Here is a 26,894-nt window from a genome sequence, read left to right on the forward strand (position 1 = left end):
AAGAGGAATTAAAAGTGCCTCATGCTACGAGTCAGGAAAGTGATATGACGCCCAAATGGCACTAAAAAGTGCGAGGAAGATATCTTTCTTTTGCCTTGTGAGGTGCCATAGCATACTGTAATGGATTCTGTCATGACCATGGGATGTGTCATGAGCCACAGACAATGTAGAATCCAGCTCCCACAAGGAAAATGGGCAGTTGTAATCCTCGTCAGTGGTGGACCAGAAGTCCAAACCACTCCTCTCATCAACCGCTTTGTCGTGCTGGAAACCTCAATCCACACAGGCGGTTGCAGTAACTATGGCAAAACAGGCCGCCATAGGCTGGGTAATGTCTCGCAGGCTGGTTTGGAGACTGCTGTTGCCCATTATAGCAGCCATGGGGCACCTCCCTCCTCTGCCAGAAGTTCTGCTGATGGTCTCCCATACAAAAAAACACTTCATGAAACAATTAATGATGTTCAGGAACTGTTGGCATGGTCTCTTCTTGCTCTCTCAAATAATATGGCGACATTTTGCCCTTGCCACCCAAAGGCTGCAAGATTCTCTGCAGTTGACCCACCCTTGCACAGCCACATTCCTAATCCTGATTGCAGAGTGGCAGTCATTGCTCCACCAGGGGACAGGCTGCCTCTTCAGTTGCCCTGTGGACTGTGGAATGGGTGCTTCTGCAGCGCAACGGATCATTTTGATGATACGATCCACCCATTCCTCGACACTGACACAATGTTCAAACTGGGGTAGCTCACTACAAAGCGTCCAGTCTGCTGTGAATCAAGAACGGGAAGTGATCTCTGTGCAAGTCATCAAGTACTTCCCAGTGAGCAGTGTGAGCAAGGGCTGGACGGTAAAGCAAGAGGTTGATGACAGAGAACAACCCAGCTGCAGCACACAAGTGCGTGTTCGGTCCTGTATTTAGCAAATATGCGCATGGTGACAAGAGAAGCCTCTCAACTGCTCTACCCCTGGGGCACGTAGCTACAAAGTCCCAAAGCATACTGTGTACAGAGAGACATTTTGTCAAGCACATCATACTGGGGCAGGAACATATTGTCAATGGATGATGGACGTGCACTGATATTGCAACTGCTTGTAGATTGCTTGTAAGGGAGAGAAGGGAGGAGTTTAGTCGTTACTGATGAAAATACCTACTCCTCCTTGAGCACTCTCTCCACACGTGTCATCCTTTTTGTGAAGTACATAGCCTCGTAGCTCTGGGGTGTCTGACTGAAATTAGTTTCCTGGAGGCACAGACACAGAGATCCACCCTGATACAGTAGACAAAGTTCCTACAGATGTCCCCCAAAATCCTGCAATTTCCACTGTAATATGGGAGCCATCTATCATGGGGGGGTAGCACTGGGGTGGGGCGACTGCAGCAGGTGTAGGTTCAGCCTTGGGGCAAGATGACTGCCCGACACATAGCTCATACTCCACAAGCTCAAGGTAAGAGTCATACGTAACATCAGGTAGAATCACATCAATATGGTCCGAAGGTTTACTGTTTGATTTTACCTGTTGATGCTGCTTTTCTCTGTTTTGAGGGCTTTGATGGAGCTGGAGTAGGAGTGGTAATCACTGTACTGGGCATCTAAACAGCCTCAGCTGTTGGAGGTGCCTGGGGCTCTTCCATGTTGGTCTGGGGGGGAGGGGGTGGGGGAGGTATAGGCTCTGAAACACTTGCTGCCTTGCAAGTACACTGACTTATTAGTTGTTAGTGCTGATGCTCACAACCTCCATTTGTGTAGATGCATCAGTTTTTGGAACATGCTTCTGAAGGACTGATACAAAAGATGTAACAAATGTGGGGGCTGCATGGACTTGGAGATCTTTTAGGTATCATCACAGGGGATATACTTTGTAATTTTTATTTCCTGTATTTTGCATTCCTCTAGAAATATTCGCCAGTCCCCACTCCAAACAGAGTCATCTGCTGAGCAGTTTATACACTTGACAGCAGACGAACAACCAAGTTCTTCATGAGTGGCCTTACCACAGTTGCCCCAAGTCACTTCTCCCTTACACCCTAGGGTTATGTCCAAAATGCTGGCATTTGAAACAGGGCACTGGGTTTGGGACATATGGTCATACGTTTAGGCAAAGAATGTCTGCCTTGACATTCCCTGGGAGTTTGCTGGTACTGAAGGTAAAAACGAAGAGTCAGATTTCACTAGGTCTCCATCCACCCTTTACATAATGTTCTGAATACCAACATTCCCTCCTGAGCCTACTCACTCTTAAATTCTTCTATAGGAATATCAACAAGGTCCCTACATGACACAAGTTCAAGGTGCTGTGGAGTTCTGTGTTGATGGCATACTCCCCATGCACTTAGCTCTCTGCAGGTTAACAGCTTGTTGGGAACTGGATATTTCATCAAACAGCATCCCATTCTGCAACTGCTTCACAGATTTTAGTATCCAGGCAATTCCTCCTAAGCTCTTCTGAATGTAGAAAGGTGAGACTTTGTTGAAACTTCATTCTTTCCCTTTTATTACTAAAACACAATCTGATTACCAGCCTGTGTTCTGTTACTCTTTACTGCTTCGTTCTTATTTACTCCCATGTCTGGAGGGCTGGCTACCCGAGCCCTCTTTTACGTTGTGTGCTGGTGCCTACCAGCGGCCAACCCATCCCACTGGGAGTTGTAAAATTAAGTCACAGGATCCAGTTTGGTCCCAAGAGCAGCTAGGGAACTAAAAGTCCACCCAGACAGAGCCCCACACACCTGGTAAGCCTTATAAAATTGAGGTGTAGCTGGTTCCCCATTAGTGACTGTTCCAACACAACAGCCATGCATCTCCTCAGCATGCAGCACACCTTGAGATTGAGGTGTCCCCCCCCTCCCCGAGGTTTAATCCATCCTTGCGATCTGGGCGGTCAAGCCAAGAAGATATCGCCATTCCTTGAGACACACAATGCTCAGCATGCCCAGAGCTTACGGTGACAGAGGACTGGCAGTGCTTACCAATCCCCCAGCTCAGGAACCCATGGGTCACCAAGCTCACACCCAGCAAACGAAGGCTGAATCCCTGAGGGTTGTAAGCACAAAGTGCAAAACTGAAGAGGAAGCCATGACCAGTGACAAAACATTTAAGTGCGATACCTTCAATTGGGCATGCTGAAGTAAATATCACTCTACATATCATAGTTTACCAACATGTTTGATAATTGCCAATACTGTGAAGGAAGGAAAAAACTCATGACAAAAGGAAATCAGTGTAACTGGTGTGCAAGTTACTGCTTCCACAGACAGGGTGGAAGAATACACAATTGGACATTACTTAGGATTGAACGGTGCAATGTATCCAATTATTTTAAGGTAATTTCAGAATACTAGAATTACAAATGATGTAGATATAATTTGTCTTGCACTATCTACAGCAAAAAATGATATGTTTGATTCACATTGTTCAACTAATGAAATGACAGTTTTAGTATTTGCACTGTTCTTATTCACTCAAGAGGAGAAAAATCATTGCCTCCACTGCAGATATGAATGATATCTAATATATACACACATTACAACATTAACAAAAATTACCTCAATTATTACCAGGCAATGTACACTGTAGCAGGAAAAGGATGCAGGATATTAGGTAGGTGCTGGAATTTCATTAATCTTTGTATCTGGTTTAGTTTGTCTTCTTCCACATCAATATATTTTGCTATGCTTCTTCCATTATTACCCTCTGCTTTCAAAGCAGCAGCAATTCCAGATGAAATTTCAAGCATCTTGTGTTCATCTGAAGCACATATTTGTCATTGGAACATTTGTGAATATTAATGACTGAATGTTTTACACTTTTCAAGGTTTCAAACATACACCTCAAAAGTATTTATGTCCTCAAACAGAAAGCAGCTGTGAGTCAAGTCTACATCTCAACAATGTTATTGACTCCTTGCTTCTCTTTGAAAAAAACTGACTATACGAATCACCTTTTCACACTTTACAACAATAAATTCAGTTTAAATTGTATCAGGCTTCATTTTTAAAATAGTTTTGTTTGACCAACGCAACATGTCCCGAATGGATGACAGTAATAAGTATCCCTGGCACAGAGAAACAACTGCAATGGAATCCCAATTCGGTTTTACAAAGAGTACTCTACGACATTGGCCCCTTACTTAGTTCGCATTTATCACGAATCTTTCAACCAGCATGAAGCGCCAAGTGACTTTAAAAAGCACAGGTGACTTCTGTATACAGGGTGAAGCGAAATTCGTGCACTCGGGTTTCGCAGCGTGACTCCTCACATGCCAGCGATAAAAAAATGTCTCTCACAAAATTTCGCCTGGCAAGTACATCTGGCAGAAAAACAATATTAAAGAGTGGCAATATGGCAACACTGTAACCACATGTATGACAACTACCTCTGTCAGTATATATTAGTCGTGCTGTACAGTTGGTGCAGTGGATTTAGTTTTGGGTTAGCATGAAGGAGACCAAGGGTTCGATCCTGGGTGGGGGTGCATTTTTTTTATTTGCTAATTTCATTCTGACATTTCATACTGTAATATACACCGTTTCTTAGCTCACATGTATCCTAAATTTACAACATTTTATACATTTTATAACACGAACATAACAAATACATGGTTAGACAAATAAGAAATACACAGTTGAAACAAATGACCTGTCATAGGACAGAATAACTACAAAAATAATATCAATTTCGAGATGCTCAAGATGATAGCACAGTGCAATAACACAACATCTACTTGTCATTTATACTACATGTAATATGGATGCTCGGATGTTGCACATTAGCAACCAGTGACAATAATAATGTCCATATTAATGACCTCATGACCTTCACAACAGAATACATTGCACTACCTGCCAGATCATACAGCTCTGGGCCCTTCGCAGCAAAGCTGTGTCAACAGTAACAAGAACAGCATGAACACGTGCCACCAATTCTTCCACATTCGTCGGCGGAGAAGAGTACACACGCTCCTTCAGGTGTCTCCACATGAAGAAATCCAGGGGATTTAAATCAGGTGAACATAGTGGCCATACAACTGGACATCATGTCCAAGCCATTTCCCTGGAAATGTTCTGCCCAAATACTGTTGCACATTAATTCCAGAGTGTGGAGGTGCATCATCATGTTGGAACCATATCTTCTGCCGAACATGTAGTGGAACATCTTCCAGCGGATCAGGCAGATAGTTTAAGAGGAATGCATGATACCTTCATGCAGTCATCCAACCAGGCAATATGTAGGAGCCCAAACACCTGTCACCCAATATTCCGGCCCAGACGTTGATACCAATGCGAACTTGATACCCACAGTCGCAGGTGATGTGCGAGTTAACATCACACCAATGGTCGGCATTGTGCATATTGAAGGCCCCCCCCCCCCCCCCCCTCGAGTGATTGCTGCTTCATCTGACCATATTACAGTGTTCAAGAAGTCATCATTGCCTTCCTGTTGTTGTTGGGACCATTCACAGAATTGCATTCACTGATGGCGATTTGTAGGATGCAGGTGTTGTGTGAAAGCATAATGATAGGGGTGCAGCCTGTGCTCGTGCAGCACGTTAATGACTGTGTGTTGCGAGACACGCAGCTGCCTTTCTGCACTACATGTACTTCGCTGAGGTTCTTTGTGTATGACCCCCAGAATAGCTTCCTATGACCCCCAGAATAGCTTCCTCAGTAGCTGGAGTACGGCAAGTCTGTGGACGAGCATTGTCACGCAATGGTGAAAGGAGAGAACCTGACTCCCGAAGGCGCAGCTCCAGACGACAATACACATTTTTATCTGGATGGCATCGCCGAGAATATCTAGCAGCATATTCATGAGCGGCAACACCAGTCCGGTTATCAGATGCACCAAGGACCAGAAGCATATCAACATATTCATCACTTGTGTATGCCATATGTCTGCCACACTGGTTTAGAGGTTTACAATGAGAAAATTCGATGTGTTTATGCATGTACACTGGAGTCTCCCACAGGTGCATTACTCCACTCGCGACTAGTCCCTGTCTGGTGGACGGCGCATACAGTTTAAACACGCCGTTAGTCCTGCGTTCTGTTCCACCGAATGCGCATTACTCCTCTGACAGATATTGTTCTGCATGATTCATCCCAACATCCCTAATTGTGAAATGTTCAGTTTCGAATTACACTGTTTCCCCAATGGTAATAAACGTGATGTTTCCACAATCCCATCGACAGATTAATAATAATAATAATAATAATAATAATAATAATAATAATGCATTGAGACACATAATAAACAGCATACGGTTATCATACTCAATGTTGAAAGGCATAATTAATGAGATCATGGTGATAACACATACAAGTAGTAACCAAGTTTGGACATTATTGGCAAAGCACATTGTTAGTTCTACTGATAACATAAGGCCCTAACGAAATGTAATGGACATGAACGAGGCAAGAATAATAGCTGGTACTAATCTACAGGACCGTTGGAGGAGGGTACAAGGAAAACAGGTTTCGCATCTAGTAGATGAATTGGAGCGAATAAATTCACGCCCACAACGTGGAAAGGGCTTCTTTCAAAGCTGGCCAATCTTCCATTTCTACAACTGCAGTATGTAAGTTTTCTAGAGGACCCGCTGCAATCACTGTTGATGATTAAGATGCCAGATACCATACCACCTGGGCTACATTTACCAAATAAAAAACATATGCCTCAACCCAGGATCAAAGCATCGACCTCCTGAATGCAAACCCAAAACTCTATCCACTGCACCAACTGTACAGCCTGACTAATATGTGCTGAAAGAGGTAGTTACCATACATGTAGTTACAGCATTGCCAGATTGCCACTCTTTAACGTCCTTTTTCTGCCGGATGTATTTGCCAGACGAGATTTTGTGATGGACGTTTTTTTATCGCTGGCATGTGAGGAGTCGCGTCGCGAAGCCTGAGTGCACGAATTTTGCTTTATCCTGTATATGAAGGGTAAAAGAATGGACCCGCAAAATTACAGACCAATAGCCTAAAAATCTGTTTGTTACAGAATTCTAGAACATATTCTGAGATCAGTACTAATCAGCATGGCTTTAAAAAGCATTGTTTGTGTGAAACCCAGCTTGCTCTTTTCTCACATGATACACTGCAAACTATGAATGAACAGCACCAGGCATACTGCCTATTTCTAGATTTCTGATAACCATTTGACACATTACCCCGCTGCAGGCTGTTGATGAAGGTATGTGCATATGGACTAGGCTACCAGATATGCAACTGGTTTGAAGACGTCTTAAGTAATAGAACCCAGTATGTTGTCCTTAACGGCTAGTGACCAACAGAGACAGGGATAACAACAGGAGTGCACGACAGAAGTGTGACAGGACCATTGCTGTATTCTATATACATAAGTGGTCAGGCAGACAGGATGGACAGCAATCTGTGATTGTTCACTGAAGATGCTGTGGTGTACAGGAATGTGTCAAAGATAGTGACTGCATGTTGGTACACGATGATCTACACAAAATTTCTAGTTGGTGTGATGAATGGCAGCTAGCTCTTGACGTAGAAAAACTTAAGTTAATGCGGACGAATAGGAAAAACAAACCCATTATATTTGGATACAGCGTTAGTAGTGTCCCATTTGACACAGTCATGTTGTTTAAATATGTGGGTCTCATGTTGTGCAGCAATATGAAATGGAACAAGAATGTGAGGATCGTTGTGGGACTGGCGAATGGCTGACTTTGGTTTATTGGGAGACTTTTAGGAAAATGTGGTTCACCTGTAAAGGAGACCGCAAATTGAATGCTATTCTTGAGTACTGCTTGAGCTTTCAGGATCCACACCAGGTCAGATTGAAAGAAGACATCAAAACAATTCAAAGTCAACCTGTTACATTTGTTACCAATAGGTTTGATCAGCATGCAAGAGTTACGGATATGCTTCGGGAGCTCAAGTGAGAGTTCCAGGAAGGAAGAAGACTTTCTTTTCAAAGAACACTGCTGAGAAAGTTTAAAGAATCGGAATTTGAAGCTGACAGCAGAATGATCCTAATGCCATGAACATACATTTTTGTAGGGACCACTAAGATAAGATATGAGAAATTAGGGCTCATACGAAGGCATATAGACAGTCATTTTTCCCTCATTCTATCTGTGAGTGGAACAGGAAAGGAAGGGACTAGCTGTGGTAAAGTGTACCCTCCATCATGCACCATACAGTGGCTTGCGGAGTATGCATGTAGATGTAGTGAAGTGCATTAAGGAATTTGCTGATATCTCCATCATCAGTTATTGACACAGATTAATGTGTTTATAACAACTGCAGCAGCAAAATTTATAAGAGCCAAACCTATATATTCCAATGTGGAATTTAGGTATAAACAATGGAAATAGCGGTAAAAGAAATCCCAGATCAACGTTTTGGGTGGGAATTTGCTGATATCTCCATCATCAGTTATTCACACAGATTAATGTGTTTATAACAACTGCAGCAGCAGCAAAATGAAATACAGCATCCAAATTTATAAGAGCCAAATCTATATATTCCAATGTGGAATTTAGGTACAAACAATGGAAATAGCAGTAAAAGAAATCCCTGATCAACGTTTTGGGTAGGAAATGAAGGGGAGTGATACAGGGAAGGAGAAAGAGCAGGTATGTATCACAAACAAAAACTTTGAAATTTTGAATACTGTTGTAAGGTAACTGGTAAAATGCCAAATTTAGATATGTTAAAAATGCTTAATTACAGCAGTCATCAATACAAAGAATGTTCTGAACACCACAGTGCTTTGCTAGGCATAGTCCTCTTGGAGGAGGTATGCATTTGCCTTCCTCTGAACTTTGAACTGACTTACGCAGCCAGTTATAGCGGAACCTACAGGTTACCATGGATTCTGAATCATGACACAACTCAGCATTTTTCACTTTAACAAACATTGTCAATCATGAAAAAAGTGAGAAATTCAATATAAAAATCCTAGGATTGACCAGGAATCAAACTGGAGACCTTTGGATTTGCAATCTGGCAGTTTAACACTGAGCCTATGGAGTGCTTAGCAGGAGGAATAGCAAATACATTATTGAAGACCCAGCAGTCAGAATTACTCCAGAGAAACTGTATACGAAATATATGGGTATATGGACACTAGCAAAACAGGAAGACAATCAAGTGTCCAACAATGTAATTACAGCCAAAAACGAGAAGGCAATCATCCCTTACAACAGGCTGTTCCTACACTGCCACAAGGACAAAGGCAACCCCAGGTACTCTGTTAGCCCACCCACAGACAGGCACGATATGAAGACACTGAAAATTTTTAGTGTTTTTTTTCTCTCTTTTTCTCACTTTGTATGTATCTTTTCTGGTTCAGATATCTTATCCTATAGTTTAATGTGCACTAAGCTAAACTTTTATTATAACATGAATTTCCAGTTAACATGTTTATTTTTTATTTATTTATTTATTTATTTATTTATTTTTTTGAGCATGCAATAATTTTAATTTTATGATAATTCTTTGTAATAACTCTGATAAATGCAATGTGCAAAAGTGAATTGCTATGTGAACAGGAGCCATACCAATAGTGGGGCGGGGAGGGGAGGGGGTGCAGCTGTAAGTTTTTGTTTATGCTGTGAATAGTGGGCTGGTGTTGCACTGGAATAAAAACTAAGCCGAACACGGCATGGACTTAATACTGATGTTTGGGTGGTCGGCAGGAAGAAGAATTAAACTTTGAGTGAGCAGTGATTGTTGTCTGCAACACTAAATTGCAAGCTGCAAAAACTAATATGTTCTAGGATCTTTCTTTTGCAACTTAATTACCCTTTTTTCATGTGAGTGAAAAATATAAACAGTCACTATAAAAAACAGCTAAGCAGTTTTCCATATCTGAAAGTTAATTGCCAGGCTGAATTCGCAAATATTACACATGTGGTAAAACAGACTAACTGTAACTTCACAATCTACAAGTTGAATTGAAATTTTACACAGACTTCAATCTGTTTAGTATCAGTTGCTTCCAAGCAAAGATGACAGAGGAATAATATTACTACCAAGTGGATCACGCACCAGAAAAGCAACTGACAGATCATCTACAATTTTGCAGACACCACTGGCTAGCTGCTGACGACATTGTACATCAGCTGCTATGCACAGATAAGCTCTCTCTCTTTTCAAAAAGACTCGAAAAGCAGTTTCGATCATTTTAAATATAATTTCACTTATCACATGGACATTTCTTTGAATAAACTTAGTTTTACAGCAAGTGGACTCAAAGTTTCACACTGTCATTGTTTTGACATATTACCATTTGTCTACCATTACTGTCTGCTAGCTCCGTCACTCTCCTCCTCTATTTTGGTAGCTATTGTATGTAACTTTAAATATCTCCCGGGGAACAATTCTATGTATTTAAATGTTGTATTCTGCGATGTGTGCAATCTGTGGCATCTGTCTTTAGTTTCTGGGATCTGACCAATTGGCATAAAGCAGGTTAGTTCCCACTGGTGTAAGTTCTAAACACAGTGGGAACTTTAAATTTGACAAGTGTACGATTACAGGAACTCATGTTTATGTTCCGGAACTTGTCATGCTGCAGCATTTTCAAAGCAATGAGTGATCTTACTTGCTTTTGCGGATTCTATTGAGTGATAGTACAATTTGTTTGACCATCGTGTTTGAGTAATGGATGTGATAAGTAAGTTACGGTGGTAATCTTTGAAACAGACAAATTTTTTATTGTGACGAGATCTTTTCAAGAAATTTCAATCACTAGCTTTTTCCTCTGAATGCAAAAATGTTTTGTAGGTTGGCAACAGTAAAAATATTTTACTGTTGTTGACCTACATAGGAAACAAATGATCAACGCTATAAAATAAGAGAAGGCAGAGCTCGTACAGAAAGAATTAAGTATTCATTTTTCCCACATGGGGGAACAGTAGAGCAATAATGTGAAGGTGGTTGGAGGAACCCTGAGCCCAACATTTAAATGTGAACTGAGGAGAAGTCATGTAGATGTCGATCATTTTAAAAGATATTCATGAGATTTTTGTAATACATACGATTTTAGGGTTTTGTTTACTAAACTTGAACATGACCTTTACTGTAACTTTGGTAGTAAAAACACATTCCTTTGAGTTTAAAATCATTAAATTTTACTTCAGACATTCCCCAGCTGAGTCATACTCAATTCAACATTTAAATTTTTTCAGGGCTGATTTCATTACAGTTACTAGACAGGAAACCTGTCAGCAACAGGTAGCCCTATCACATGTGTTCTGTGCATGTGTAAGCCACTTGGTAACTTCCACCCCCTGTTCTCGACCAGAACAGTGAGATCATGTACACTGTGGCCCACCCACCTGACTGCCAGTGCCTCAGTTTTTGTCCATCACAGCCCCCAGTCCACATGTGCATGCGGAGATGTACTCCAGATGGAACGGCCTGCCTTCAAGGGTGCTCACTGTTGAGCTAATAAAGAAAAACATAAGACACACTGTGATATGAATGTATATCAGAGGATAACAACCTACCAATATGTGAGACCCTGGAAGATCGATGAACTAATGGTCACCTGAACAGCCTGACAATCCTATTCCTTGAGTGATAGTGATGTAAAAATAATGTATAAAAGAAATACAACAATGGAAAACCAGGATGGAATGTAACAATATTATGAAAAGGATAGTGGCTACTTGCCTTATAGCGGAGATGCCAACTCCAGATAGGCACAACAAAAAGACTGCCAGACGGATAGCTCTTGGCCAACAAGGCCCTCATTAGAGACAGACAACACACACACACACACACACACACACACACAAACTGCATTCTCTGGCTGCATTCACTGCGAGCAGCAGTGCATGATGGGAGAAGAAACCAGATGGTGGGGGGTAAGGAGGCGGCTTTTTTTTTTTTTTTGGGCGCACTGCTTCAACGGTCATTAGCGCCCAGACTATTTTAGGAATGCACCGCAAGTCACAAGTTTAAAACAGCAACGAAACGGAAAACACGATAAAAGACAGACTGAGGCATAGGATTAAAAAAAAAAGAAAACAGCATAATCAAATGTCCTTAGAGAGGGTTGTCAAATTGATAAAATGAAGAACGCGAGCAGCTGCTCGTGGGTCATCCGCTAAAAGGGGGATTCTAGAGTACATGGCAGGCCAAGATCAAGACGCAGTGCATTAAAATCCGGACAGGACGTTAAAATGTGGCGGACCGTCAGCAATTGCCCACATGGACAGAACGGTGCCGGCGCAGCCGTCAGCAGATGGCGATGGCTGAACCGGCAGTGTCCAATTCGTAACCAGGCCAAAACTACCTCCTCCCGCCGAGAAGGGCGTGAGGAGGACGTCCAAGCCACGGGAAGAGGTTTCAAGGCCCGAAGCTTGTTGTCTGTAAGTGCAGCCCAATCGGCATGCCACAGCGATAAAATGCGCCGACAAATGACCCTGCTAAAATCGGACGAAGGGACACAACAAGAAGCTGTCCGAGGCTGGAGGACCGCAGCCTTGGCCGCGGCATCTGCAGCTTCGTTCCCAGGGATACCGACATGGCCAGGAACCCACATAAAGCTAACCGGAGAGCCGACGTCCACCAGCTGCTGAAGAGAGCGTTGGATCCGGTGCACGAAAGGGTGAACCGGGTACAGATCACTGAGGCTCTGGATAGCGCTCAGGGAATCGGAGCAGATGACATATGCAGAATGCCGGTGCCGGCAGATGTAAAGAACAGCCTGGTAGAGGGCAAAGAGCTCAGCTGTGAAGACCGAACAATGGCCATGGAGCCGGTATTTGAAACTTTGTGCCCCGACAATAAAAGAACACCCGACCCCGTCATTGGTCTTAGAGCCATCTGTGTAAATGAAGGTCATATTAATGAACTTCGAACGAAGTTCGACAAAACGGGAGTGGTAGACTGAACCGGGAGTAACCTCCTTCGGGAGCGAGCAGAGGTCAAGGTGGACGCAAACCTGAGCCTGGAGCCAAGGTGCCGTGTGGCTCTCGCCCACTCGAAAGGTTGCAGGGAGTGAAAAATTAAGGTGTTGAAGGAGGCGACGAAAGCGAACTCCAGGGGGTAGCAGGGCAGAGACATACAACCTGTATTGACGGTCGAGAGAGTCATCAAAAAAGGAACGATAAGACGGGTGGTCAGGCATTGCCAGTAGCCGACAGGCATACCGACAAAGCAGTATATCGCGCCGGTAGGTGAATGGCAACTCACCAGCGTCAGCATGAAGACTCGACGGGACTAGTATAAAACGCGCCGATCGCAAGTCGTAAACCCCGATGTTGTATGGAGTTGAGGCGGCGTAAGATGGATGGCCGTGCAGAGGAGTATACGAAGCTCCCATAATCCAGCTTGGAGCGGATGATCGACCGATATAGGCGAAGTAGGACGGTTCGATCCGCTCCCCACGACATACCACTGAGAACACGGAGGACATTTAGAGAACGGGTACAACGGGCAGCCAAATATGACACATGTGGAGACCAACTAAGTTTCCTGTCAAATGTAAGACCTAAAAATTTTGTTGTCTCCACGAATGGGAGAGCAACGGGACCGAGTCGTAAGGACGGTGGGAGAAACTCTTCGTAGCGCCAGAAGTTAATACAGACCGTCTTCTCGGCAGAAAAACGGAAGCCATTGGCGACACTCCAGGAGTAAAGACGGTCAAGAGAACACTGAAGACAGCGCTCCAGGAAACACGTACGCTGCGCACTGCAATAGATGGTAAAATCGTCCACGAAAGGGGAGCCTGATACATCAGCTGGGAGGCAATCCATTATTGGATTGATCGCTATGGCGAAGACAGCGATGCTCAAAACTGAGCCCTGTGGCACCCCATTCTCCTGGCGAAAGGTGTCCGACAGGACAGAACCCACACATACCCTGAACTGTCGATCCATTAAAAAGGAACGAATAAAAAGAGGGAGGCGACCGCGAAGGCCCCATGTATGCATGGTGCGGAGAATGCCCGCCCTCCAACAGGTGTCGTAAGCCTTCTCCAAATCAAAGAACACAGCCGCGGTCGGGCGCTTCCGCAAGAAGTTATTCATAATGAAGGTCGACAAGGTAACCAGATGGTCAACAGCAGAACGGCGCCTACGAAATCCACATTGTGCATTGGTAAGTAGGCGTCGAGACTCGAGCAGCCAAACCAGTCAAGAGTTAACCATTCGTTCCATCACTTTACAGACACAGCTGGTAAGCGAGATGGGTCGATAACTGGAAGGCAAGTGCTTGTCCTTCCCCGGCTTAGGAATCGGGACAACAATAGACTCGCGCCAGCATGCGGGAACATGTCCCTCAATCCAGATGCGATTGTAAGTACGAAGAAGAAAACCTTTACCCACAGGAGAAAGGTTCTTCAGCATCTGAATATGAATAGAATCAGGCCCTGGAGCGGAGGACCGTGATCGGCCAAGGGCGTTTTTGAGTTCCCGCATGGTGAATGGGGCATTATAACTTTCGCGATTCGAGGAGCGGAAGTTAGGTGGCCTAGCCTCCTCTGCCTGTTTGCGGGGGAGGAAGGCAGGGTGGTAATGAGTGGAGCTCGAAACCTCTGCGAAAAAGCGGCCGAAGGCATTGGAGACAGCCTCAGGGGCCACAAGGACGTCATTCGCGACCTTCAAGCCAGAAACTGGTGAGTGGACCTTAGTGCCAGATAGCCGGCGCAGGCTACCCCAGACAACAAAAGAAGGAGTAAAACTGTTGAAGGTGCCTGTGAAAGCAGCCCAGCTGGCTTTCTTGCTTTCTTTAATAATACGACGACACTGTGCACGTAATCGTTTATAATTGATACAATTCGCCACTGTAGGGTGGCGTTTAAAGGTGCGTAAAGCACGTCGACGAGCACGTAAAGCATCTCTACATGCTGCGGTCCACCAGGGGACCGGTACGCGACGTGGAGAAGAAGGAGGGTGAGGGATGGAATATTCAGCAGCAGTGAGAATGACTTCCGTCAGGTGTGCGACCTGACGATCGCAGCTTGTGAAGGTGTGATCCTGGAAGGTCGCCCTGGAAGAGAAGAGCCCCCAGTCTGCTTTGGAGATGGTCCAACTAGATGAGCACAGAGAGGGGGTATGCTGCAGGAGATGGATAACACACGGGAAGTGGTCGCTCGAATATGTATCAGAAAGTGCATACCACTCAAACCGGCGTGCAAGTTGGGGAGTACATATAGAGAGGTCTAAATGGGAATAGGTGTGAGATGTGTCCGAAAGAAAAGTAGGGGCGCCAGTATTGAGACAGACAAGATTGAGCTGGTTGAAAAGGTCTGCTAACAGGGAGCCCCTCGGGCAGGATGCTGGAAAACCCCAAAGGGGATGGTGGGCATTGAAGTCTCCAGTTAACAAAAATGGTGCAGGTAGCTGAGCAATAAGTTGCATCATGTCTGTCCTGGTAACGGCAGACGACGATGGAGTGTAAACGGAACAAATGGAAAATGTAAAAGTGGGGAGAGTAATGCGGATGGCAACTGCCTGCAGGCCGGTGTGCAACGGGATGGGATCGTAGTAAATATCATCCCGGACCAGCAACACAACCCCTCCATGAGCCGGGATACCTACCACAGGGGGTAGGTCAAAACGCACAGAGGTGTAGTGTGCCAAGGCAATGTGATCGCATGGGCGTAGCTTCGTTTCCTGGAGGGCTACGACGAGCGGACGGTGCAAGCGGAGCAGCAACTTCAAGTCCTCTCGGTTGGAGCGAATGCTGCGAATATTCCAGTGAATAAGTGCCATCGTAAGAAGAAAAGGAAGATGAAAGAAGGGGTCACCTCGAAGGCCGCTGAGGGCCTGACTTCGAGCGAGCACTGCCGCCGCTATCAGTAGGCGGACAGTCATCGTCCATTGGGTCTATAGGTTCATCGGCCATCTCGGGAAGATGGCCGGGAGGGGAAGCTTCCGCCGCCGGTGAACGGCCAGATGTTCGGCTACCAGCGGTGCGGCCAGGCGAAACAGATGACGGCCTGGGGCGGCAACCGCTGGGTGGCGCAGGAGAAGAAATGCGCCGTGGCGGAGAAGGAGAACTGTGCTTCCTATGAGCCTTCTTGGAAGGTCGTTTGGTGGAAGTACCGGTCGAAGGCTGGGAGGTCGAGGGACGTAGGAAGTCTGCACGGGACGGTTCCTTCTTGAAGGCCCGTGCATCTGACTTCGGGGTCTTCGTCTTAGCAGAAGCTGATGAAGGGGCTGGTGTCTGTGGGGTGATGGGAGGAAGAGGAGACGTCGACCGCGCGATCTTAGCACTGGCCAAACGGACGACCGTGGTGCTGAAGGTCAGATCGCATGTCTGGGTTGCCACCTCCCTGGTAGTCCGAGGAGAGGCGAGGACAGTACTGTATTTCCCCGCTGGGAGCAGCGTGGGCTTCCTACTAGCCTATAGCTTGCGAGCAGCCGAGGTGGACACTTTTTCTTTGACCCGAATTTCTTGGATACAGCGTTCTTCCTTATAGACAGGACAGTCGCGGGAGGATGCGGCATGGTCATCCTGACAGTTCACACAATGAGGAGACGGAGGTGGACAGTCACCCTCATGGGCATCCCTGCCACAAGTGACACATTTAGCCGCACTGGAACAAGACTGTCGAGTGTGATTGAAACGCTGACACTGGTAGCAGCGCGTAGGTGTCGGGACATAGGGGTGAACAGAAATAAGCTCGTAGCCCGCCTTGATGCGCGATGGCAGCTTAACACTATCAAAGGTCAAGAAAAGTGTCCGGGTCGGTACAAGGTCATTGTTGACCTTTTTCATGACCCTATGGACAGCCGTCACGCCCTGCTCAGCGAGGAAAGATTGAATCTCCTCGTCAGTCAATCCGTCGAGGGATCGAGTATAGACCACACCACGAGACGAATTCAAAGTTCGGTGAGCCTCCACCCGGACAGGGAACGTGTACAGGAGTGTGGCCCGAAGCAGTTTTTGTGCCTAAAAGGCGCTCTCAGTTTCTAGTAATAAGGTACCGTTACGCAACCTGGTACAAGATTTGACAGATCCAGCTATGGCATCTACGCCCTTCTGAATAACGAAAGGGTTGACAGAAGAAAAATCCTTTCCGTCCTCAGATCGAGAAACGACGAGGAACTGTGGGGCAGGCAGTAGGACTTTTGTCACTGTTGGCTGGTCATGTTTCCGTTTTTGGGCAGAAGTCGAGAGAGATGGAGTGAAATCCATTGCGGAGGAATCCCCCATGATTGCCAGCGTCTCCGATGGCGCGCTCCTTCCTTGTGGGGACCCTCTCAGAGGGCACTCCCGCCTTAGGTGAATGTTTACACCTCAGGTCACACCTCCCGAGAAACAGACGGAGGGACCAATCGGCATGGTCAGAAGGTATCAGCTCAGGCAATCACCCCTCCCTGGGCCTGGCCTTTACCAGGGGGTACGCGCATGCCTTACATGTCTACCCAGGGCGGGGAATTACGCGTTACCCCGTCACCGGCTACGCGTGTGATCACGTGGGTCGGCCTTCAGGCACGCACAGGGAGGAAGGAAGAAGAGGAAAAAGAAGAGAGAGAGGGAGAAAGAGAACAGACTGTCTCAAACGCCGAGGCGGAGACCAGAGAAGGCAAGGAGAAGAAGGCAATGAGAAGGCAAGGAGAAGAAGGCAATGAGAAGGCAAGGAGAAGAAGGCAATGAGGAGGCAAGGAGAAGAAGTCAAGGGAAAGAGTAAGGAAGACAGTGAGGTGGAGAAGAGCAAAGAAAGGAACCAACCAAAGGAAGGAAGAAACGAGAAGTGAAAAACCAAAAAGACCACAATTATAGGTCGTGGAACCGTCCGTCTCCGGACGCAGGCGCTAACTACCCCCGTGAGGGGGATGGACTCCTTTTAGTCGCCTCTTACGACAGGCAGGAATACCTCGGGCCTATTCTAGTCCCCGGACCCGCAGGGGGGAAGGAGGAGGCATAGCAGGGTAGGGGAGAGGGGATGGTAAACTGCTGCTTGTGGGAGCATACAGGGAAAAAGTCAAGAGAGGGTGCACAGCTAGGTGCAGTCAGCAAGTTAGACGAGGGCAAAGGGAAGAGGTAATAAAAGGAAACTACAGATTTCAGAAGACTGGAAATTATTACAGATTTCAGAAGACTTGAAATCACGGAGAAAAGGGAAAAGAAGCAAATACAAAGAAAGCAGAGCCATCACAGCAGCCATCAGACTGACACAAAAACTGTTCAGTCTAGGGGGAATCGATATAAATGAATGTATTGCAGAACAAGTTATCATCATACCTGAAACCTCCAGAGATATCCTTCTAATTCAAATGGTGGAACAAATATGTGCGCATTCCAACTGTACAGCAGTACATTCAAGAGCAAGATATTTTTGTTGCCAATTGAAAGTATCCATCTAATTTCTAAAAATCAAGCACATAGGAACAATGCTAGAGCAAGAAGTTATACACTGGCATTTACTATACTTATGCAGTGGCTCTTCCCTTGATGATGTATAACTAACTTAAATTTCATTTGAGTAGTATGTATGCATGAAGTAAATTCTCCTTGATGGGAAGGGGAACAGGAGAGTGAGGAGGGGTGGAGAAGGGGAGGGGTGGAGAGGGGGAGGGAGGGTGAGGGGGAGGGAGGAGGGGGAGGGAGGGAGAAGGAAGGAGGGAGAAGGAGAGGGGGAGGAAGTCTCTGTGTTACTAGAAAGGAAAAGGTATAATGGATTTGCAGATTTAAGCTTTCATTCAACCTGCGAGTGATGTTTGGGTAGACTAATAGGTAGCACACTGCTTGTAGCTGGGTTCAATATTAAATCCAGCACAGTTTTAACATCAACATCTACATCTACACTCTGTAACCACTGTGCGGTGAATGGCAGAGGGTACATCCAACTGTACCATTTATTAGTGTGTCTTCCCATTCGATTCACGTACGGAGCGCATGGAGAATGATGGTCTGAATACCTCCGTGTGTGCAGTAATTTTTCTGATATTATCTTCAGATGCCTATGTGAGTGATACATAAGGGATTGTAGTATATTCCTAGAGTCATTGTTTAAAGCCGGTTCTTGAAACTTTTTTAACGGACTTTCTCGGGATAGTTTACGTCTACCTTCAAGAGTCTTCCAGTTCAGTTTTTTTTGTATCTCTGTGACACTCTCCCATGAATCAAGCAAAACTGTCACCATTTGTACTGCCCTTCTCTTTACAAGTTCAATATGCCTTGTTAGTCCTATTTGGTATGGGTCCCACACACTTGAGCAATATTCTAGAACTGGGTGATTTATAAGCAGCCTCCTTTGTAGACTGATTCCACATCCCCAGTGTTCTGTCAATGTCACCTGCTTTGTCCATGACTGAACCTAAATGATCATTCCATTCCATATCTTTACAAAGTGTTACATCCAGGTATATGTATGAGTTGGCTGATTCCAACTGTGAGTCACTGGTAGTCACAAGATACTATGTTTCTTTGTTTTGTGGAGTGCAAAATTTTACTTTTTTGAACATTTAAAGCAGGTTACCAATCCTTGCACCACAATGAAATCTTATCAAGACCTGACTGGATACTTTTGCAGCTTCTTTCATATACTATTTCATTATTGATAACTGCATCATAAGCAAAAAACCTAATTTTAATGTTAATATTGTCTGGAGGTCATTAACACATAAAATAAACATCAAGGGTCCTAACACAGTTCCCTGGGGCACACCTCTTCTGCACCTGATGATGACTCTCCATCCAAGATAATACGCTTTGTCCTCCCTACCAAGAACTCCTCAATTCAGTCACAAATTTCACTTGATACCGCATATGATCTTACTTTTGACAATAAGTGTAGGCGGGGTACTGAGTCAAAGCACCTACCTGACTGCCTTGATCCAAAGCTTCCAGTATGTCATGTGAGAATAATGCAAGTTGGGCCTCACATGGTCAATGTTTTCGGAACGCATACCAGTTGGCATTGAGGAGGTAATTCTGTTTGAGAAACCTCATTACATTTGAGCTTAGAATATTTCAAAGGTGCTACAACAAACTGATTTCAAGGATACTGGACAGAAGTTTTGTGGATCACTACTTTTAGCCTTCATGCAGATGGGTGTAACCTATACTTTTTTCTGAGAATTGGGCATGGTTTTTTGTTCAAGGGATTTATGACGGATTATAGTCATAAGGGGGGGCTAAATATTTTTACCATAAATGTTCCTTCATAGCCAATTCAGTGGAATATGCTTGCAGTTTATTTAAAACGAATTTCTTCTCAAAACAAGCTTGTGTCTGGCAGTCATCCTTAAGGGACTTCAATATCTGTCAATACGAAATAGCATATAATGAAATGTATGGTCTGTTGTTTAATAATGTGCATTAAACTGCAGTGTGGGCCACTGAGCTGATGGTCATGCGGGGGACTTGTGTTCAATTACCAGCACTGTCAGGGATTATTCCTTGATTGGAGGGAGTGGTACTGCCTAGAGAGGCCAACTGATGGGCTACTCGACCAATTAGTAGCTGTTCTAAGGTCAAGAAACTTGACGACAACCAGGAGAGCAGTGTGCTGACCACATGTGCTTCAATACTGCGTCCGATGATGCCAATGGCAGAGGTCAACATGCCGATCAGTTTGGCCTGATTGACCCATCAGGACAAGAATGAGGAACTCCAGCTTTCCTACCTACTATGGGCCATAATCAGAAAAGCTGGCAACAGATTCTAAACAGGATCATGTAAATTGTACCTTGGGTTGGCAGGAGGAGTGAGGGGGAGGGGGAGGGGGGGGGAGGAGGAGGAGGAGGAGGAGGAGGAGGCGGCGATTGAGTCTGTTACAGTACTACACATACTAGGAGTTTCAAGAGCGTGTTTTTTTTTTTAAATGTTAAGGGTAATCTTTTCATAGGCTTTGTGGACAGTGCAGGTTCATCTCATTCAAATGTAGATAAGGACATAGAAAAAATAAGCCATAAATGAAGTTTAAGAATAATTTCTATTTTAAAGTAGTATAAACGATCAGAAAATATATTATGGCTTGTTATTTATGAATCTGCTTCAATGAATTTAGCTGGTCACAGCAGCACCACCTATCTTAGTGGTTGGTTACATTTACACAACACATTAATGCAGGAGAAGATGGAATGAACAATAAAATATTGGAGAGTCATAGCAGACATATGAGCAAACTGATCTTGTCTTTCACAGTGATGTTTTTTATAACAGATAAAAGTCATCAAATTACCAGATATGAATTGTATGTAATTTGGTATCTACAACAGATATAGAAATATGGAATGCAAAATTGTTAGTCTGTGGCAGAGCACACACCATCTTGCAGAGGCACAGTACATTTATATTTAATGCACCTTTATATGTGAAAAAAAGTATGATATGCTCTCAACTTTCTAAAGTCTTTTAAGATTCAGTGTACTCAGCTGATATCAGATGGAAGCCATTAACCAATGGGCCAATGACTTTTGTCAGGTTCATGATAGAATGTGAAACTAATGCACAACAACAATATTGGCAATACAATTAAAAAAGAATTTCCAGGGACATTATGATTAATGTATGGTAAAACTTCCTTTAATGGGTACTTCCCAAGAGCAGACTCCTCTCAATAGCAGACATTTTAAAATCCCCTTGCCAAACAACATTAGCCCTTACGGTAAAACTCTTCCGGACAGTGGACATTCTCAATAACGGATATGGACACTGAAATGCATCTTCCAACAACAATTAAAACTTCCAAATAATGGACAATATGAAAGTGACAGTTGTAAGTTAACCGGCAACAATCATAATCACGTATGCCTTCACACGGCATGGCACGGCACGGCAAGCCGCCACTGAGAACAGTTGCAGCTGTTGCTATTAACAGCTTTGATATTGTCATGAATGGCTTTGATGACACTGCTACTGCTATGCTGACTTCACGTGCTGACATTTCATATGTGCCAACACACTGCTTGGCTGGTCAATCCGTGCCACTGGTGGAGAGTCTGCCACCAAGCACCGCAGAAGGCATGGGTGGAGGTGCCCATTTAAACCAGTGTTTTGCCAGCAGAAGTGCCACCAAGAAGCGCTTCTCAGTGGTTCCATGTAAAGGGGGCATAAAGTGCACACTGTAGCTGACTTCAAGCGAAAGAGGTCTAAGATGTCACAAAAAGGGAAACGGTTAATGTTGAATGAAAAGGGTTATACAATCAATGTCTACCAAAAAGAAAACCTTAGTGTTAAGAGATATAGCCACAAGGTTTGCTGTTGGAAAAACACAGATCAATGACATTTTAAGAAACAAAAATGGTCTTCTGAGATCATGGACTGGAAATGACACCCTTACCACTAAATGTGCTTTTCCCAACACACCAGGCTTAAAGTTGACAATATGACTTCTGAATGGTTCTGCTGTGCTCAAAGCAATAACTTGCCAATTACTATACCTCTGATCCATGAGACAGCCCTCGCAATCACCAAGGAGTTAGGGCTTAACAATTTTAAAGCATCTGTAGGTAGGCTTGACAAATTTAGAGGAGTGGACACAACATCTCTTTTCTAATCGTGTGTGATGAATCCAGTCCAGTGGACGAAAACATTGTGTCAGAATGGCAAAAAAGGGGTAACAGGAATTAGTGAGGGTTATGAAGAAAGAAACATTTTTAACTGTGACGAGACTGGTCTTTTCTTAAGAACTCTTCCTGGTAAAACAATGGCCCTGAAAGCTGAAAATTGTTCAGGATGCTAAATTTCACAAGACTGACTCACTGTTCTACTGTGTTAATACGATAGGTGAATTTGAAAAGCCTTTAATAATTGGTAAGGCTGCGCTGCCTACATGTTTTACGGATATTGGCTTGAGTAAATTTAACGTGGAGTGGTATGCTAATAAACAATCTTGGATAAAGAGAGCAATAACAACTGAATGATTGCTGGCAATTAATAGAAGAATGGAACGACAAAGGAGGGAAGTGATTTTGTTTATGGATAATGCCACTTCCCATTGTGATGCTGCACTAAAAAATGTGAAATTCAACTTCATGTTGCCAACCGCTGGACCTGGGGATTATTCAAAACTTCATTCGAAATTTCTAAGTATTTACAGGTAAAAAGTGTTGACATGTATTTAGTCTCAAATGGACAATGTTGAATCTGGACATGAACTTGCAAAACCTATTAGTGTATCGGATGCAATTCTGTAGATTTATACAGCCTTAAAGCAAGTAACATCCACTATAACCAGCAAATGTTTCAAGAAGGCAGGGTCCGTTTTTAATGACTGTGCGTTAGTGTTTTACAATGGTGTTGAAGAAACAACTTCAACTAAAACATGAGTGTGAACTTCACACTTGAGTAGAGGAATTTGGTAGATCTGAGGGATAAGCCAATCTCAATTATGTACGAGGGTAAGTCAATTATTATCTGCAAATTTAGGTATATTTATGTTTTTTTGGTAGTACTGTCATTTTACGTTGATGACGCACACTTTATTTAATTGTTGTTTTATCTCTGCAATTTTCAAGCTGCTAGGATAGTTTCGTTATTCCTGCCATGCTGTTAATCATCGCTGCTCTGCTGTCTACTTGCGCCAAAGAAGAGCAACGTTCAGTGATCCATTTTTTGTGGTTGGAAGGTGTATCAGGAACCGAAATTCATCAAAGACTTTCGGTACAGTACGGGAACAGTGTTTTGTCACAACAGAGTGTCTATGAATGGATTGAAAAATTCTGAAATGATCGCACAAGTGTTATGCACGATGAAGGAGCCAGGCGACCATTTACAACCACAAATGAAGAAACCATTCAGCGTTCACGTGAAATGATTCTCTTAGACAGATAATTAACTATTGACGAAGTGGTGCATCGTCTGAAAATTAGTCACGGTTCTGCCTACGAAATCATCCACAACAGACTTGGGTTTCATTAAGTTTGTGCAAGACGGGTCCCAAAACAACTCCCACAGTTGCATATACAAACACGCATGGACATCTGCAAAAAACATTTGGATTGCTATGGTAATGAAGGGGGCAACTTCTTAGACAGGATCATTGCTGGTGATGAAACATGGATCCATCATTACGAGCCGGAGAGCAAACGGCAGAGTATGGAATGGAAACATCCGAATTCATCATGGAAGAAAAAGTTAAAGACCCAACTGCCCGCAGGAAAACTGATGCTTACGGTTTTTTGGGACGCACAACGTCCAGTACTGGAACATTAGGGGAAAAGGGGCATAACAATAAACAGTGGATGTTACAGTGAGATGCTTACTGCCAGGCCAAAGCCTGCAATTTGAAGCAGATGCTGAGGATTGGTGTCAAAAGGCGTTGTGTTGTTGCACGACAATGCTCGTCCACATACTGCTGCCCACACTGCTGAAATGCTCCAGAAACTCAAATTTGAAGTACTGGATCACCCCCCCCCCCCCAAATACTCCCGATCTTGCCCCTTCCGACTATCACTTGTTTGGTCCACTCAAACAGGCATTAAGGGGCCGTTGATTTGCCTCTGACGAAGCAGTGAAACAAGTGATGCATTTGTGGCTCGCAGCTCAAGCGAGAACCTTCTTTTATCAGAGCAACAGGAAGCTTGTACAATGATGGACCAGGTGCGTTGAAACGCACGGAGACTATGTCAAAAAATGATGTACTTGTAAGTTTACTATTTGATTACAATGAAATTTTATAGCTATTGCAGATAATAACCTCACACTATTGACAGACAGTACATCAGCTAATGTAACTGAACTAATATAAAAGCTTCATCAAGAATTGTGTGGCGAGAATGGATAACAAAATGATGAAGATGATGACGTCACTGAACTAGACTTTCTCCACTTTCAAGTTGCAGGCAGTGGAAGAGGTAACAACATTGAAACACTACTTTTTAGTGGGAAATGATGAAGAGGGACTCAGTTTAATGTTAGCTGCTGAAACATATACTGAGAATAAAATTACAAATGACTCTCTAGTTCAGAAAAAAAATATGTTATTATTTCAAACCAACCATAAAGAATGCATGAAAGAAATTTTAATACTGTATTATGCTAGCATATGGGGATTTGTTACTCTTGTACTGTACTTAAATACAGACAAATTTTCACTACTTGACTTACACAGTAGTACGGCACTTTCCTGTCTACAGTACATTGAATTTAGTGTACCGTATTTACTCGAATCTAAGCCGCACTCGAATCTAAGCCGCACCTGAAAAATGAGGTTCGAAATAAAGGAAAAAAAGATTTCCCGAATCTAAGCCGCACCTGAAATTTGAGACTCGAAATTCAATGGGAGAGAAAAGTTTTAGGCCACACCTCCAAATCGAAACAAAGTTGGTCCATTGTAATATGAGACACAATTTAGGTCGAATGAATGACGATACAGCTACAGTAGTTTGGTTCGAGTCGTACGCTTAGCAGTGAAGCTTTACCAGGTAGCCATTGCTATGCGCCAGGCGCTCCGTCCGTATTTATACGGGTACCCTTCCTTTTTCACGTGCTTCATCTGGTTGAATCAATTGCTTATTTTGCTTTGATCTGATAAGTGCCGTTTTCTCTGTTATAGGTGTTTACGTCACTCTAAGTTGAAAATGCATCACTGTACTGTGTCATGCATTGTTTGTCGCATTCTGATAGTGCGTGTTTATGGCCTGTCGCCGCTCGCGGCATGGCTTGCTTTTGTGCGCGCTAGCGCCGCTTACAACTAAAAAGAGGCGAATCGTTGCATTAGCGAAGCAATGTCAAGAGACTGCTATTTGTTGTTACTTACACTGCTGCTTTCTTTGAGAATGATCAACACGAACCAAATAATAGGCTGCGTATGATAGAACACGTTCTGAACGAGAGTTAGGCGAAAATTTTTCTCCGTTTGAAAATCTTTGCGGCCGCTTCTTTAGTACATCAAATTCTGCACAGAAATTAGAGTCATCTTAGATTTAAAAATCTAGTCAGTTGCCGTGCTTCATTTCTGACTGTATCACTATTAGGCATAAGAATAATACGAATATCAACATGACACGATAAGTATATTCTTCCGCCTTTGCTGTTGTCTCACTCTAGTTTCGTAGTTTATTAGGCAGACAGGATTTAAATGAGATAGCAACAAACGCGGAAGAATACATGGCAAAATGTTTATATTCGTATTATTCTTATGGTGAATGGTGAAGAGAATACTGCTTGTGATTCACATTTCATCAGGTTACTATTAGCAACCATCTCTTCTCACAGTTAGGAAAAAATTCAGAACGTAGAGTTGGCCATATTGAAAAACATCCCAGTCTTGCCAGTCGGATTTTCGTAGTACATTGAAATTCTGCTACATTCGAAGATGAACAATACGGAATTTGTATTTACTTCGTTGGATAATGTATGAAAATGCAGTGGTCTAAACTCGGGGCGGAGAAAAAAAAGCCCGTCTTCCACCTTTTTTTAAAATTTATTTACTGACGCAGAGGTTTTGGCGCCAGTATTTATCTTTGTGCTTACAGAGCATGCCTGTGTAGCGCTACATATATTCGACGGCAGAAGTTAGTTGTGGCGGCACCTACCAACATTTTTCAGAACTTCCGCTTGCTTTGCACTCGATTCTAAGCCGCAGGCGGTTTTTTGGATTACAAAAACCGGAAAAAAAGTGCAGCTTAGATTCGAGTAAATACGGTATTGTATACTGTACTTTTATCCTTTTCTGAATAGCGGACACTTCTTAGAAGCGGACATTTTTATTTTCCCCGCAGATGTCCATTATTCAGAAGAGTTACTGCACTAAGATGGGCACTAAAGATGTAAAATACTGATTCAGTAATGATAAAATGTTGCACAGATCTGATAAAATGTTGAACCACAGTGGATTGTATGTGGTAGAACTTGGAAAGAGGTGAAGTTTAATTGAGTAAATATGCATGATAAATGACAGTCAAAACTTGGCCCATGTCTGTATTTTGGTAACTGTGATAGATGTAGCACTATTTCTGAATATTAATGGAAATGTTCATGGACAGCCAAGTCTACAGCT

At 43.7% G+C, this 26,894-nt stretch overlaps 1 protein-coding gene across 10 annotated transcripts in view; it reads right to left on the reverse strand.

Annotated features, from left to right (window-relative positions):
- Window positions 1-26,894, reverse strand: part of LOC126188905 (transcriptional repressor CTCFL) — a 145,409-nt gene that overhangs the window by 9,570 nt on the left and 108,945 nt on the right. The window lies entirely within an intron of this gene.

The sequence above is a fragment of the Schistocerca cancellata genome, chromosome 5, assembly GCF_023864275.1.
Source record: "Schistocerca cancellata isolate TAMUIC-IGC-003103 chromosome 5, iqSchCanc2.1, whole genome shotgun sequence".
Classification (NCBI taxonomy): Eukaryota; Metazoa; Arthropoda; class Insecta; order Orthoptera; family Acrididae; genus Schistocerca; species Schistocerca cancellata.